The sequence below is a fragment of the Cupressus sempervirens genome, chromosome 4 (assembly GCF_028749045.1).
Source record: "Cupressus sempervirens isolate cs-2001-9-10 chromosome 4, ASM2874904v1, whole genome shotgun sequence".
In the NCBI taxonomy this organism is placed as follows: Eukaryota; Viridiplantae; Streptophyta; class Pinopsida; order Cupressales; family Cupressaceae; genus Cupressus; species Cupressus sempervirens.
In genome coordinates this window covers 16,362,357-16,380,064 of record NC_143121.1, presented here as the reverse complement: position 1 = coordinate 16,380,064, position 17,708 = coordinate 16,362,357, and the positions used below count along the sequence as shown (strand labels likewise).

The window sequence follows — 17,708 nt, the reverse complement described above, 5'->3', positions numbered from 1 at the left end:
GTAATTAAAGGGATTGTTCATGTTGGATTCTTTGGTTATGTATTGTAGACATTTTACCTTGTTATATTTCTGATTAGAGAGATATTTGTTACTCAAGTTATGTTTACATTTGAGATGACCTGAGGGTCAGATGTTATACTTTGATTTTAGTATCATAGATATTAGACTACTATGCTATTCAGTTAATCATATTGCATGACAATACCATTTTGAGATGATAGTGTGTTTTATGATGATATCTGGTTATCTAGTTTTTGGATATACCTCTGATTATGTTATGTGATGGATTTAATGCTATGGTTATTTACTTCATTCTTGCATTGTTATGCTTTATGTGAACGTGAGTGATGTAAATAGATTATTTTAATATAATCAATTAAATGGTTAAATTAGGTGATTTAAAGCATTTATTGCTTCGACTATGTTATTATATGCAATTGCACTTGATCGTGTTGTTTAGTGTGCAAGATTTATATCCCTGGTAGTGGCACATGGAGTTAGTGATTTAGCCATTCATATTTTACGAATGTCATCCTTATATGGTCGACGTATCCTTTATTAAATGTTTAGATTAAATCTTTCAGTGATTATTAAATCCAAACTCATTTGCATTATGTGATTAGACTAGTAAGCGTGTCTATGCATTTAGAGGTTCGCATTGTCACGAAAGTTATTAAGGAGATGTATGTGTTTTTTGGTTTTTGGGATTTTTAATTGATTTATTTTAATTTTTGGTAGCTTTTCCATAGATGAATTCCTATTTACAAGAATAGCCTATTTTCATTTGGGTGGATTCAAGGTTTAACTAGGTTGGCTGGTTATTTTCCCTAATCGATTATTCACTCAAATAGTGAATAAGTATCCAAAAAGGAATTTAATTCCTCACTTCTCACTTTTGAATTAGAAATTTGGAGAGAAAAAAACCCAAAATCCTCTTCATGAGGATTTACTATTTTGTTCGTTGTGGGAGCTACGAGCATGGGATTTTTGCGAGGTTGAGCTCATTGGATCCAGCTCGAGGAAACCTTGGATTGTCATGATTTTCAGCCACTTTTGCGAGCATTTTATTTTCTGGTTTAGATTTCCATTTTTCCCTTTTGGCTGTGAGGTGAGGTAGGTCTTTCCCATTTTATTATATTGGCCCCATTTCTGCTTCTATTTTTGGTAGCTGTTTGTTTGAAGGCTGAGAACTAGTGTTCCCCTCCGTTTCTGTATGTTCGTTCTACTCAGTTGGGTAGGTATGAACATTTCCATGTTTTTTGAGATGAGGGTTTGGAATTTTGCACTATTATGCTGTTTGTTTTTGCATACGGTGTTCGTTTGCTTTTATTTTTGGATTTTTGGGGTTTTTGAACCCAAAGGCCAAATGGGTTTTAATTTTGGAATTTTTCTAAAATTTGGGGTTTTTACCTCATTTTGTGTGCCACCCTATTTTCTCAAGTTTTCTTGGCACAATGTGGGTCATGAACCTAGATGATCAGTTTGGATATCAGTCAGACCATTATTGCACTTCTATGTTGCATTGGGATGCATGTTGCATCCGTACTCCTGACATTGTGTTTGGTTGAGTGATTTTATACCTGATGTTATTGTTTCTTTTAGACCTTTGCTTTTGATTTATGAATGCTAGGATTCATATAGAATCCATACTCTCGGATTGAGGCTGGTTGAGTAAGTTCATGATGTTTGGTCTTGTTGCATCATTGGGATTCGTGTAGAATCCATACTCTTAGATTGAGGCCGGTTGAGTGTTTTTATGATGTATGGTTTTATTGGCTTGGGATTTGTGTAGAATCCATCCTTCCTGTGTTGCTTTCAGTTGGGTGTTTTCTTTGCATTTTGGTCTCATTCCTATTCTTGTGTTGTGATCTTTATGATGGTGGTGTGCCACACACAAGTACATGTGCGTACATTTATTGGGTGACTTGCGAGGCCCAATCTTTCGTGGTACTTTTGAAAGTTATGATCATTGGGGTTGGGATGGGAGTATGCATGCCCACGGGCACTTGTCGTAGGATGAGCATGGGTAGGGTAGGGTAGCATATAGAGGGGGCTTCTATCTTGTAGCCTAATGACCTTAGTCCAATAGGGTTGGTGGAGGATAGGAAGTTTTAAATAAGTGATAACTAAATAAAATGTGTGACTGGTAATAAAACTTAAGATAATAAAATGTGTCTGCGGGGCCCTCCATTGAGGAGTTTAAACACACGATCCAAGCTTGGGCTTTTCGATGCCAAGAAACTCTCCATGATGTCAGTCCCTACTTAGTAGCCTTTTGAGTTTCTAACTAGGACCTGTAATCCTTGCATTGTCTTAGGTTCTTGGTTGCAGCCATCATACTATCTAGCCTGAGTGTTAGCCATGGATGTTGTTTTGTGTGTTTTGTGGTTGGATCATTATCTCCATTAGAATGGAAGGTGTGGACCTACGGGTTCCACATGGTTGGGGGGCATAGCTACCTTCACCACTACTAGGGATCGGTGTATAGAGACAATCTTTGTCCAAGTGTGACCATTGCTGGATGTTGTTCACTTGGTACTTCGAGTTTTGGAGTATGCTTCCATGTGATTTATGCTTTCATTGGAATGCTTGGATATCATGTTTAGATGATGTTAGTTTATTTGATGCATTTCCTTATCATGATGTTTAGCATATGATTAGATGATGTAATTTGATTTAGTAGTATATTTGTTTCTTACTACTATTTAGCATGTGATAGGTGATGTTATCTACTATAGGATTATCTTATGCATTATCACTAGCATGTTAGATTTCCTTATGCTGATATTGTGCAAGTTTTAGTAGTGACGTCCCTATTATGACAGTACCGACAATCTGGTCGGTGGCGTGGGATGTTATGCACAAGGGGTGGTTAGGACCCATGATGGTCTTATGATGCTATTGACGGATGGGAGGATCCGCGTACTTAGTTTAGTTTTTTTGTTCTTGAGATGTATTTCTATACATTGTGATGTTTCTTTTGTTCTCTTCAATGTTTATTTCAGTATGGTCTTTGCTGCTGTAGTTTAGATGGATAGATGTTCATCGTTTTGTTTTGTTCTTGCACTTGACTGTTCATCCCTCAAGCCTTTATGGATCTGGTACTCCCTAGTGTGGAGGTTCTTTGCTCTATTTTGGTCCTTTTTTCTTCTAGAAGTGTTTTCATATTCTTTGGGCGATATTTGTTTAGCATGGTACGACATTAAAAATATATCACACATCCATACAAACTGTGTCATATGATATTGTAAAGTATTGTATGCCTTCTTGAGAAATGTCGTACGAGATTGTAAATTGTCACACACCTTCTTGAAAAATGTCGTACGACACTGAAAGAGTGTTGCACACCTTAAGGAGAAGTATCGCCCTCCCTTAGTAATAAGTGTCACACAATTTTTTGTAAAAACTTGCATGGGCAGAAAGCGGGCACTTTTTGTAGTGTTCCAAACTTTTTGAGGGTTGATTTGGCTACCCTTTTGGGTGTTCTTTGACCCTATGCTATTGAATTTTGTTTTTTGTTGGTTTCTCTTGAAATCCAATTTTTCATGTTTCTGTTTTAGCCTCTTGGGGTTTAAAATATATCGTTTAAGTATAAGTTGATGTATATTAGATATATTTTACTATATCTGAAAATTTTTTTGAGATAGGTTTCAGACCTCTCAGAGATAAGTTATGGATTCTAGAAAATTTTAGGGCTTCAGAAATCCAGACTTAGCCAATTTCTAGGGCTTCAAGATTTCAGGCTTAGCCAGATTTTAGGATTCTTCATTTTACCCTAGCTTGGTTTTTGTTTGATGAGTGGTTGTTTCTTGAGGACTCATCTTGTTTGTGGTGGTTGTTGGCTTTTGTTCATGTGTGTCAGTTGGTAGTGGCGTTTGGAAATCTATTGGCTGTCAGGATTGTGGTGAAGTCTTCTATTGCGATCTTTGTGATCCCTGTATGATGTTGTCATGTGCATTCATACTTGTAAAAAAAAAAATTTTGGCTTGTATTTCATCCTTGTTTCCAAGGATCTCTGGCTGGGGCATTATAGAATAAAGCATTGTATTAGGACATACTCTGATTAATTGATCATATCCATTTTTGGTCTACAGATGTGCTTTTTTTTGAGTTCTTAGTTCCTGGGTGAATTTTTTCCTTAGGAAAATCCTTACATGGTATCAGAACTCTTAGATATTTTCTTTTCACATACTCATTCAAGACCATTATTTCTTTAACACCTTAGCCCGAATCTAGAGCAGTGCAAAAATTGGGAGCATCTAGAGCCAAATTTGACCTCACCATTGCTTTCAAAACATTGATTTGGTGAAGATCAACTATAAATTTGGCCAGCTAGGCCAAAGTCAATTGTGAGGCAATTTTTTTTGCAATTTGGGACCTAAAGGACCAATTTTCACTATTGGGCCATAGGAGAGATATTTCGCAGGTGAATATTTTGCAGGTGAAGATTAGAGATTGCTAGTGCAAATCAGATATTTGTATCACATTCAAAAGGTACAAAAACCTCTAAATTGGATTTTGTTTCATCCAAATTAGACATCCGAGGCAAAATATAGAGCCATTTATTTTTTGGAGGCATGACAATGATTCAAAAAAATAACAGCAGCAACAATTTTCAAATAGCGATATCTGCCTCATATGGACTCCTTTTTGCGAGCAATTTTTTTTGGTCTCGGGGTAGAATTTCATTATCTAAACATTGGTGTAGGTGGTTTGAGATCTCTATTCCTAATTTTTTCTGCAACTCACAAATCCAAATTTTTGCCACGTAAAATGCTTAGTATGGGCTCATCTAGACTCTAAATTAGGTTCCATTTTTGTTGGAAGTGCATTTTCTCTGTCTACTTTCTTGATCTATAATCATATTATAGGTTATGTAGATAGAAATACTACTGTCAGAAATAAGCCCTAAATTGGCAAGTGGCTACCAAGTGCCAAAGCATCTTTTTCAGGGGGGTTCTTTGATTCTTTGGAGGTTTCTTTGATTCTCTTTTCCATTTTGGGGGTTCATTGATTTATCTCATCGAGGATTTTTATTTCAGATGTTAGCATGGAGTTACACCTAGGTTGACAAAAAGAAACTATCACAAATGGAGTGGTTCACTCCTTGATCATCTAAAAAGAGAGCATAAGGTAGTATTTCTTTATTTATGTTCCAACAAATTTATCTCTGACACTGAAGAACTTGTTCATAGACTTTTGATTATCATTTTTTCTATTCTCTCTTCTTCTAATTTTTATAAGGTGGTTGCCAAGTTATGGTATCCATATGATCTATGGATCTATCTTTGGGAGCTATATGGAGACCTGCACATTCCTCCATTCCCAGTAGATCTCATTCCTCTAGTTGTAGATGACTCCTCTTTAGATGAGATCACACCTCCAACTCTTGTTGCTCCTATTGATCCTATTCCAGCCATAGATGCTTCAGAGTCAATGTAGTAGGACCCTTTATGTCTTCCTACTCTACCTTCATGTGATGACTTCCTTCTTGCCCTTGCAGGCCTATTCATGGAGTCTCAAATTGAAGATGTGGGAGACACCATTGATGATATTTGTCTTCTTTTTGAGGAAAATTCTTTTGCTACAATGATAGATTCATGTACTTTAGCATAGTAGGGTACACATGGTCTTCAAGCCTCAAGTGATGACTTCTTGCTGGGGATTTCAGCTCTATTCTTGGATTCACACACAACAGATTTGGAGGACGTCTTTGATGATCTACCACTTCCTTTTTCTGATGATGATCCTTCTATAGTTGCTATGAGGGCTCACTTAAACCCTCATGTATATTCTTTACATATCAATTCTTTTAGGTTCTACATCACTCCTTGTTCAATCTACACTTCTTCTTAGTAGTTTTAGAGGAAGCCATCATCAACATTAACACAAGGACACTTGAATAGGTTTTAGAGACACTGTTCATCTTAGAGATTCCTTTTCCATACAGGGAATGTATCTCTTTTGTACCCTTACATTTGTTTCTTCCAAAGGGGAGGAACATCATTCAAAGGTCATGGATCAGCTTCTACATTGGAGCATTTATCACTAATTGGCACAATACTTTTAGGGGTGGGGACTACCTGATCTCCTCCTTCTCCTTTTTGGAGAGGACTTTTTCCTCTTGGGGGGTTTTTTTCTTCTCCATTTTTCTCTTTTATATACTCGATGCATATCATAATGGGGGGGTCTTGATTACTCCATCCATCCATGCATCCCTTTTTATCTCTCCTTTTGGGGGAGGGTGTTTTCCATGTGGTTTTTCCTCTTTCCCTACTTTATGAGATATTTTCATATCATTATGTACATGGGTACCTAACATGGCCTAGTAGCAAGGACCCATCATGCATTTCATCCAGTTTATGTGAACTTAAGTGCATTCCCCTAAGTTGCACTTAAGGAGGGTGTTGGTATAAATAATTATTCACTATTTACACTTACTTAAGTTTACTTAGGTTAAGACATATTTTTTATTATTTATTTATTAGCCACCTAGGAGTATGCATACTATTGTTAGTTGTCATGTTGAAAATATAGGAGTCTGCACCTCTTTTATGTCTATAGTGTCTACAACACAGGAGTTAGCACACTAATTAAGCACATGGTGTCTACAACCTTGTCATTCTTATCCACTCATCTAGAATGATGGATAAGGCATGTGCTTAGTTGTCATGATGCTTATCGTATCTCTTGGTTCTTTCTAGAGACATTCTAGGTGCTTCCTGAGAGGCCTTTATATATAGGCACTCCTAGTGTGTTTTCATATCATATACTAAATAGAGCAATGCAATAGGAAATACTATGATTAATTGATCATATCCATTTTTGATCTATAGTTGTGCTTGTGTTTGTGTTCTTAGCTCTTGGGTTAATTTTTCCCTAAGGCAAATTCTTACGTTAACAATTGGCTCACATCTTAGTAAGTGTCCTTCTATCTTCAAAATGTGTAGCCTCAAGTTTCTCTATTTTCATCACCCTAATAAGTTTGACCCCTTTGACACTTTTGCAATCACCCTCTTCTCAAAATTTCAAAATGATCCTTTTGAGAAATGTTGATACCACATTCTCTTAACAATACACCATTATATTTGGCATGTAAAATAATGATGCAATTAATTATGAAGGATATCAAGGTTTAATTGGAAGTGTGCTCATAATAAATCATAGTCATTTTAAGTCATGTCAAACATAAGAGATCTTTCTCAAAATTGCAATGAAAATGTATGATAGATACAAAATGATTTTAAAATTAAAATTACATTGCCACCAAAGTACAACCTATAAGATGGACATGAATAAGCTGATGTGGAGATGAAATTTAGAAATTAATACACTTTTCCCACCCCACACTAAAATTTGACAAGTGTTCACACTTAAAAAATTTGGCATAGGAATGAGAAACTAGCTTAAGGCTTATATGATACATTTAATGCAATATAATACATAAATATCAAAACCTATGTGCTAAAAATGAACAAAGAGTAAAAAAATTTGTACCTAAAATTTTAGAGTGTACTTCCGCATACAAATTGATGAGGTAGCAAAGTTTGGTGACCACAAAAAAGGTGTTGACGATATGTTTTATTGAAAATAGTAAAAATAGAATTTGTGGCTAATGTGGAGTGTCAGTGGATGATAGATAAAGAAATGAAATGAGTTGATATGAAGAAAAAGAAAAATGAATAAAAAAATGGACATTAGATTAAACAAGCCTTAATTATGAGTGCTCATTGAAGGTTTATCATGGTACGACTACAAGAAGAAGGTTTGCACCCTCTACTATAGGAACTGTGTCCATAGGAGCTAGTAAATTGTTTGGTTGGAATTATTGTAGGAAACCATCTTTTTTCTATGGTTTATCATAGAGGCACAACCTATGGCCATTTACAAGCACTTTGAATTGGATAGGATCAATGGTTTTTAGCTAGACTGCTCCATTTTTGAATACATACTAAATTTCATAAGGCCCTAGCCACCAAGTTTGCAACTTCCCTAGATTCTCTTTGAAACAAGAGTCATATAGGAGAGCCCAATCACCCACTTGGAATTATTTATTACTAATATGTGTGTCACGCCACTTCTTTCAATGCTGTTGAATGATCTTTATTCTTTCCAAATTTTTCTTTCTCATTTCATCCAGTAAGTTCAAGTGGAGAAGTCTCTCTTCTTGTGTTGCAAGAAGACTGATGTTCAATTCCAAAGTAGTGCATGGTGTTTTATCACTAGTAAATTTGGAATCAATTTTTGACAAATTTTGGTCAAAATTTTGACCAATTAGTTTGTGGCAATTTTTCTCCTCGAAATTTTGACCAACTTGTAGGTTGGTTGAAATTTTGACGAATACATTCTGTTGGTGTAAATATGTATTTACTATTTAAACTTAAGTTTACTTAGGTTAATGCATTATTTTATTATATTGCATTATTTTATTATTTATTGTGTGAGACACTTAGTAGTTTTCATATCTTTATGAGTTGTCATGGTTATGACATAGAAGTATGCAACTCTAATTCAGCACATAGTGTCTAGAACACTAGAGTTTGCATCATTCACTGAGTTGTGATGTAGACAAGACAATTATTTGCACTCCCAAATCATGATGAACATCATTGCAAGACTAAAAGAATTGATGAGTTAGAAAACTTACTTAGAAAGAAAAAAATTCAAGTCCTCACTACTTCCAAGGATTCAACTCCAACCTCTTCAAAGGGAAAAGGGCAAGCACTTATGGCAAATACAATTTCTTCTTTAGAATGTATACTTGACTCAAGTGCCTCCTATCATATGGGTTCTTCAAAGGGTGACTTTTCTTCATTGAAGCAATCACAAGTACTACACATCTTTGTGATAGATGATACAAAGATGTTCTTTGTGTTCCAAATTTTAGCTCCAATCTCCTGTCAATTTCTTTATGTGTGCTTTTTCTAACTTGATGTGCCATTGTATGCTTATTTGTAGGTGGCTTCCAATATATGAATTATGATATAGTAGGCATTGATTTAGTAATAATGCACAATATTAGAGATGATTCATTGGTTGTAGTGGGGAATGTTAGTCGTGATTAGAGGCTTTATTCTTTCTCCCACTTTGTGCCTAAGTCTCCTTCTCAAGCTTTGTTAACTAACTCTATTTCACAAACCACATTATGGAATGAGCAGTTTGGTCATCTTGCCTTCTGCAATCTTCAACACCTTTTCTCAAAACACACTGTCAAAAGTCTACCTAATATCAACTTTTGTAAGGGTGAGTGTTCATCATGTTTAGTGTATATACATCTCAAACAGAAGTATGATAAAGTGAAGTCTTCAGAGCATTAGTTGTTCTTTAGTTGGTAAACATGGTTTTAGCAAGTCCTTTTGCAATGATTTGAGTTAGTCAAGGCTACTACATCCTTACTTTTGTTGATGACTTTTCATGCTTAACATGGGTCTACTTGCTTCATCATAAGAATCAAGTGTTTGATCAAGTTCAAGCCTTTAAGATTCATGTTGAATATAAATCAAGGAAAGCTATCAAGGTTCCACTGATGGTTAATAAAAGAAGATATGTAAATAGAAGAATTAGAGAATTTTTCAAACTTGAGGGAATTGATCTTTAGAATCCACCAACATTTAGTCCACACAAGATAGATGTTACAGTACTGATGATTTAGATTCTTAAGTCTATGGCAAGTTGCATGATAATAGTCAAGTCTATTGATCCAACACTTGAAGTCAAAGTTATCAATAGTGCCACTGACATACTTAATAGATCTCTTCATAATTCCCTAGATGGGAAGACTCCTTTTGAGGCATGGTGTAGTAGAAAAATTGTTGTGAGTCACTTCAGAGCCTTTGATTGTCTAGCATGGGCAAACTTATCTTCCAGGGGATGCAAGGCACTAGAACCTAGGCCTTGTACTTTTATTGGTTATGAAGATAGTGCTAAGGCATAAAGGCTTATGGATCCAAAGACTCATGAGATTTTTGTGGAGAAGGTGGTTCACTTTTAGGAAAGTTCACCTAGCTTATCCTCTAATCCTCTCCACACCTCATATACTATGGAAACTTATAGTAACATGTCAAATAGTGCATCAACAAATTTAGACACATGGGGTTCTATCAATAATTGCAGCGAGAGGTCATGATATTAGTATAGTACACATGCATATATTTCCATAGTGATAGGTCTAGCACAATAGGGTACACACTATCTTCCAGCTTCAACAACAGAAGATGACTACAAAATAGACATTGCAAGTTTTTTCATGGAGTCACACACCATAGATTTGGGAGACATTCTTGAAGATTTACATTTTCTCTTCGATGAAGATGTTCCTTCTATAGTTGTTGTGAGGGCTCACTCTAACCCTCATGTCCATTCTCTACATGATTGATCTTTATAGGTTGACATGATTGTGGATCCTTATGAACAATAGTTGTTGAAGATCTTTTTATCATTTGAGGAGATAGATGGTTCATTGGAATAGTTTCAATAGATATACTAGTCAAACCTACATTCATTCTTTTTAGCAGTGTTGGAAGGGGCAAACATCAACATTGACACAAGGACACTTGAGAAGATTTTAGGGCCACCTTTCATCTTTGAGATTGTACTTTTAGCATTGTTTGTTCCAAAAGGAAGGAACATTGTCCAACATTCATCAACCAAATTTTTCCTTAGAGTAGCAATCATTGGTTAGCATTCTTTATTGGGGGGGACTATCTTGTCCCTTTTCCTCTTCTTTCAAGTGGTAGGGGGGTGAATTTTCCTCTTATGAGGTCTTGTTCTTCTCATTCTTCACTATTGTATATATTGGATGTATGTCATATATGGGGGGTCTTGATTACACCATCCATCCATGCATCTTGTCTTTTCATCTCTCCTGTTGGGGGAGGTTTTTTCCCATGAGGTTTTCCCTCTTTCTCCACTTTATGAAAGATTTCATTTTATTATGTACATGGGTACCTAACATGGCCTAGTAGCTGGGACCCCTCTTGCATTTCATCCTAGTTTTTGTAAGCCTAAGGGAATTCCACTAAGTTTTACTTAAGGGGGGTGTTGGTGTAAATACATATTTACTATTTGCACTTACCTAAGTTTACTTAGGTTAATGCATTATTTTATTATATTGCATTATTTTATTATTTATCTTGTCAGACACTTAGGAGTTTGCATATCTTTATGAGTTATCATGTTGACAACACAAAAGTACACAACTCTAATTCAGCACATGGTGTCTACAACACTAGATTTTGCATCATTCACTAAATTTTCATGTAGACAACATGGTTATTCACACTCCCTTTATAGCACATGTTGTCTACAACATAAATTTGTGTGTTACACCCTTGTAGGCTTATGCTCTCATCATCACACTTACTTCTGTGCTTAATGGAGGATAACCCATATCTAGTGGACATGTGCTTGGTTATATGACTTATCATGTATTTGATTCCTAGGCATTCTAGATGCATCTTAGAGGCCTTTATATATAGGTACTCCTAGTGTACTTTCATTGATATTGAATCAAATACATATCAATATTTGGATCATACTCTTTCTAGTCTACAATTGTGCTTGTGTTTGAGTTCATAGTTCTTGGGTGAATATTGCCCTAAGGAAAATTATTACACATTCGTCAAAAATTCTACTTTGATTTACCATTTTTGGTCAAAATTTTGACCAAATATTTGTTGAAAACTTTCAAGAATTTTTTGAAATTTGGACCAAATATTGATAGAAAATTTTCAAGAATTGGTCAAAATTTTCATCAATTTTTGGCCAAAAACTTTCGAGAATTGGTTGAAATTTTGACTAAATATTGGTAGAAAAATTTCAAGAATTGGTCAAAATTTTGACCAATTTTTGGTGGGAAACCATGAGGAGTCGATTGAAATTTTGACCAAACTATGAGGTTTTAAAAAATAAATAGATCGAGTGAATCCCCCAACAAATGCCTGCCTATGGACTCTCTCTTAGATCATCTTCTTGGACCAACACAATTTTAGAAGAGGCTAAATAGTGGTTGCCATTGTATAGCACATATATTCAGTGATTTTGAAGTTGATCTAATGGTGAGCCCTTGTCTAGCATCAAGGTTTCAAATGAAGATCTTCCATGACAGCAAGGTTTCAACATAAATGGAATCTCAATCATTTTCACATGAAGGGGATATTCACAATTTCCAAGTTTCAACAACTAAACTAGTAGTACAAATTCAGAAAAATAAACATACTAAAGATCAACTTAAAGAACATGTAAGATTTTTGATTTCTTCTCTCAAATCTATGATAAACTATTCAACTTAGCCATTGAACATAGTAGATAATTGTTTTTACCTTAGTTCAAAGAGTAATAATGATATAATTTGAAAGATCTACAAATAATAGTCCAATTGAAAAGTAGCAAAACAATCAAAGAAATAGTAACAAATAGACTTAAATTTATTGGAGAAGAAAAAAGATATATAGTGAAATTGATATTATTGATATTAAGAGAATGAAGTCAAAGAAAAGATAGAACAAATAAAAAGGATTCTATATGAATTAAATCTCATAAAGACCTCAAAGAAATGACCACAACAAGTAATGATACACATGTTGCTAAACAAGTTTTTTGAATGCCAATGAGAACATGTGCCACCTATGGTAAAATAAGTATAGTATGGAAGATGCTTGGACTCAAATAGGATGTTTTAGGGAAAACTAAATTTCCAATACGTTTCCAAGAGTTTATGTGTGACCATGAATAGCCAAAAAGTGTGGGTTAAAGTAGTATTTTTTGAAATTCTAAATAATGCATGACCTATTCATACTAGAGCTGGGAATATGCCTTACATAATCACATCATAATACTCCAACTTCTACAATTTATGTTTCTCCAAGAATGATCTGTAATGTTGAGACCCTTCAATATCATTGTTGATGATTAGTTGCTACTATTGTCCTACTATTATGATACTACTATCACTTGTAGTTTGGGGAACATCCATCAGATGCTCCTATGAAGCTAGGTTTCATAGGGATTTGGTATAGTTAGTCACAGTTGCAGTGTCATTATAAATTAGAAGGTATAGAAATATTGGAGTAGAAGATTCATTTGAACTCATGTAGCTCAAAATGGTAGTTGTTGTGCTATTGTCAATATTTGATTTAGATTGAGTAGTGTATACTTTGGTAGCCATGTAGTATTTGTCTTTGGCTTGATTAGCTATGAGAAGTATGTCTATAGCCTAACTAGATTTTAACATGAGAGTGTCCATTGTGTATGGCTTTGTGTAGGAGGCATCCACCGATACCACCATGAGATTGTGTGATGCAAGCTTGAAAAAGAGGCAATTATTGACCGTAATAGTGACAATATGAAGAAGATATGTTTTTCCCTATTGTATAGTGAACCTTGTTGTTCTTGCATACATCAAATTTCATTGCTTACTATGTTGATTTTGTCTAGTTAGAAATGGACACATTGTTTATAATTAACTATTTTTTGATCGATTGAACTATACCCAATTGAATCCAAAACCTTTTCAAAAAACAAGAAAATGGGTACTTGATGTTAAGCATGAATAGAGGTCTCTTGGTTCTCCATTTATTGTGAAAAAAATTTCAATATTGGGTGCACCTCTAGTTTCATTTGCTTCAGCTTCAACTTGAATGGGATCACTATTCCACCACTCCTCTATTGATTTATGTAAATGTAAAGTTTAAGCAATTAGAGTGACTACTAAATGTAATGACTATCCAATAGGAATGCACAAGGAAAAGTCTAAGATATTGAAAGCTACAAATCATTGGGATATAAATTTCTTATTGGAAATTACCCACTCTTTATACATACAACATTAACTTTTATTAATCTTGTAACAATAAAAAATGAGAAAATCCTTTGTCAAAATAGAAATACACTACCAAACTACCATACTTCATCTTATTGGAGAAACCAAAAGACTAGGGGGTCTATTTTATCTCTGAAACTACTTCTCTGATCATATCCTTACTAGGAATTTAAAAAATATTAAAATTTTAAAGATAAACTCTTAAATGATGTCAATGAACAAACAAAGAGCTTACTAAATTTGAGATGACTAGGTCCTAACTCTCAAGAAGTGGCCCCCAAGACAGTAAATTTGCAGAATGAAGAAGCTGATAAGAGATTTACCAGAGAAGGAAAAGTGTTGGGGAGGATTCAGCACCATAACCTCATAAAAATCATAAGTACACTTTACTTCCATGGCTAAAAGGTTTGGTTCTTCAATATCCATCTAATGGAAGCTCAAAAAAGTTTTTGTACCCTAAAATAGATCATTAAAACACTTCTCAGTTGGGATTGAGTGAATTTTTGAGAATTTCCATAGATGTAGCACATGGTATGGAATATCTACATTATGATTTCCCTCTACAACTTGTTCACTATGATTTGAAACAAAGTAATGTGCTCCTAGATGTTGACATGATAGCCCTTCTGAATGATTTTGGTACATCCTATCTAATTGTTACAAACCCCATAGTTTCACTGAGCATAACAACATTTGTACTTGGATGATCTATACGCTATATTGCTCCAAGTAATTATTTTCTTGAGTATCTTTCATATTGGCAGTATCATTTTCCTTAATAGATTCTCATGAATAATTTTTTTTGTAGAGTATGGATTGGGTGAGAATGTTTCTTTGAACAGAGATGTGTATAGTTTTGGAATCATGATATTAGAGATGGTTACAAAGAAGAGGCCAAGCGATGAGATTTTTGTGGGAGATATGAACTTGTAAAAGTGGGTGGCAATAATTATTCTAGAGAGTGGTGAATATTGTTTATGGTGGGCTATTGACAGATGTGAATGAAAAAATAGAAGGAAATAGATGTCTTATTTCTTTCATTAATGTTGGTTTTCTTTGTAGTAGTGAATTGCAAAGAGAATGACATTCAATGAGATACATGTCCAAGACATTGGAGAACCTCAAGGAATCATTGATAGGAGGTCCAACTACTTCTAATTTAACACCAACTATATCAGAGCTCCTATGCAATACTAATGTCATAGAACAATTGTCCTCTGGTAGTCAAAGTTCTTCATTTTACCTGATGACCTTCCTTGAAACCTTTGTACTGAGTTAATTTGCATCAAAATTACATATTAAAATTTTATTTCTAAAATTATCACAAAAAACACATTAGTATTTGTTAAACATAATTAAATCAAATGCTTAAGAGAAATTTTCATGAACCATTAGGAATTTAAAAAAGCACAATCCTTTTTATCCAAAATATTGTCATAAATACTATGTATACGAGAACACTAAAAAGATTTATTTATGAATGAAGTAGCTAGCAATGCGAGATGATTGAACTATACAAATTCAATTCAATTGCATATCTTAGATTAAAGATTAAAGGAAATTATTTCATTAAGTACCATGGTAGATTCAGAAAGAAAAATAGCATCAAACATACATTTCTTCTTATGGCATTACATAATGAATGTAGATTGATGGAAAGTTACACTCCACAAGAAGCTTGTTCAGCTCTGTAGCTCTATTAACACTCTTGAAAAATATTACAACTTTATTGAAGTCTAGTACATCAAGTAGATCATTCAGCTTCTAGTTCTTCTCCAGCTCACTTAGTTTGGCATAGTGCTTGAAGAATCTCAAGACATAAATACCAGACACAAAAAAAGAGACAATGGTCTACTATTTTATTAGACATTATTAAACTCAAATAAATTCAATAACTGAACTAAACCATGAAATGCCATTTTTTCCTCATCATCAACTTATATCTCCATAGGCTGAAAATGAAAACAAATATGTGTAACATTAGGTGCTTTGATTGTTGTCAAGAGCCAACAGTGCCCCAACAATCCTCTCATTGATCCAAGGAGCACATGTTGAATGAAAATTACTGAAAAGGTTCAATAAGCAACTTTGTGGTCTAATATACCATCCCTTAATTCTAAATTTAATACTTTTCTATATCATTCAATTAATTATTTGTATTGTTGTTACAAAACTAGTAATAGAGGCCACATGTAACCCATGTCTCCACCATGTCCAATGAATGAAAGTTTGCCACCATAGAAAATTATCTTTGCACTACCTCTAAGGTATCTCCATTCTTGTTAATGCAAAGAAAAAGATTTAGGTAACATGCAATCCCAACTTTGGAATTGCAATAAAGCTATGGTAGTCCAGTATTGATTATTGATGATGAGAAAGTAGAGAAAAAAATAGACTTGGCTAAGAAATATAGAGCTTTAGGGAAACATGAATCACCTTAATAAATGTGTGCTACCAACTTATGGCCAAAAAATGAATCACCTTTGCAAGGGTTAAATAAATTTCTTAAGAAAAATACTAAAGAAATAAGCATGACTAGTATTCTACCTGAATAAAGCCAATTCAAATGAATTGACTAGTTCCCCCAATCATTAAAGTAAGATATAATGTAGGATTAAATAGGTCAAATTATACATAAGACATTACATCTTGCATGAATCTCTTTCAGATGGGCCAAATCTCTTTTCTTAGAGTGGCAAAGAACATCATAATTTGCTTGTCATGAGGAGTCATCTTGAAAATCTCTTGGGCATCTCTCTACATTTCTACAACATTAAAAATAAAAAAAACCATACTAAATAGACTATGTAATCAATATCTATTAAAAAAGATATCTACTAACATACCAAGTGATTCCAACATTCTATCACACTCATCAAGGATAAAATCTCTGACATTTTTGAGACTCAAATGTTTTTCCCTTGCTAGAGAAAGTATCCTTCCAGGAGTACCCACCACTATGTGTGGACACTCATTTTTAGCAATGCTTTATAGACTTAAATGTTTTACCCTCCATAGAATACTACCACCTTCAAGTTTTTTAAATAAGTGATAAATCTCTCAATTTCATGGCATATCTACAATATAAAATAGAAATGGTAAGAAACCATTATTAATGGTAATAACTAAGTATAAAGTAACCACAAAAGCCCTATTATCAAAGAAAAAATTCTACTATATCAGACCATAAATTAAAATACTTGATATGCCAATTCTCAAGTATGACACAAGACAAGAACTTCAACTTTCTTAGGAATAGGTTCAATCTATTACAGTGTGGAAAGAACCAAAATTGCAATCTTTCCCATTCCAAACATAGCTTAGCAAATCACATCCATACCTACAATGGCCAAGGGAATGCATACATGTTGTACTAATAGAATCAAACAAAATAGAGTGATATCTTAGTTGGGACATTCACAATTGGGTTTATTTTGGAATGGTTTAAGATATCCATTATTATGCTCCATTTTTAGAGACATAGTGCAAGTAAATTAGCTGCAAAACATTTACATGAAATTAATAAAGAGACTATTTCAACAAAAAATATAAGTACTTAGTAGTCAATCAATGAGCACCATGATAATTACATCATCTTTAGTCAAACAAATAGAATTTTGATATATCTTCCTATGATTTTAGGATTGAATTCAGATGTCAATTCCTTCCATGGGAAAGATATGAATTTGCACATAAATTACATGAAACACAAATTTCAAGTAATAAAGAAAATTGGTTCATATGTTACCATTAATTAGCATATATAGTAAAACATGTATGAAGAAATTTAAGAGTCTCTATAATCAAGTTTACAAATCTATGATAACCTCACAAATATGTTATTGAAACTTTTTTAGAGTTATATTTATATTCTATAATACACTTTAGA

General features: G+C 34.0%; 1 pseudogene; it reads right to left on the bottom strand.

Annotated features, from left to right (window-relative positions):
* LOC149559696 (DEAD-box ATP-dependent RNA helicase 15-like) overlaps positions 1–17,187 on the bottom strand; it is a 62,895-nt pseudogene extending 45,708 nt beyond the window's left edge.
* Positions 17,188–17,708: the final 521 nt, after the last annotated feature.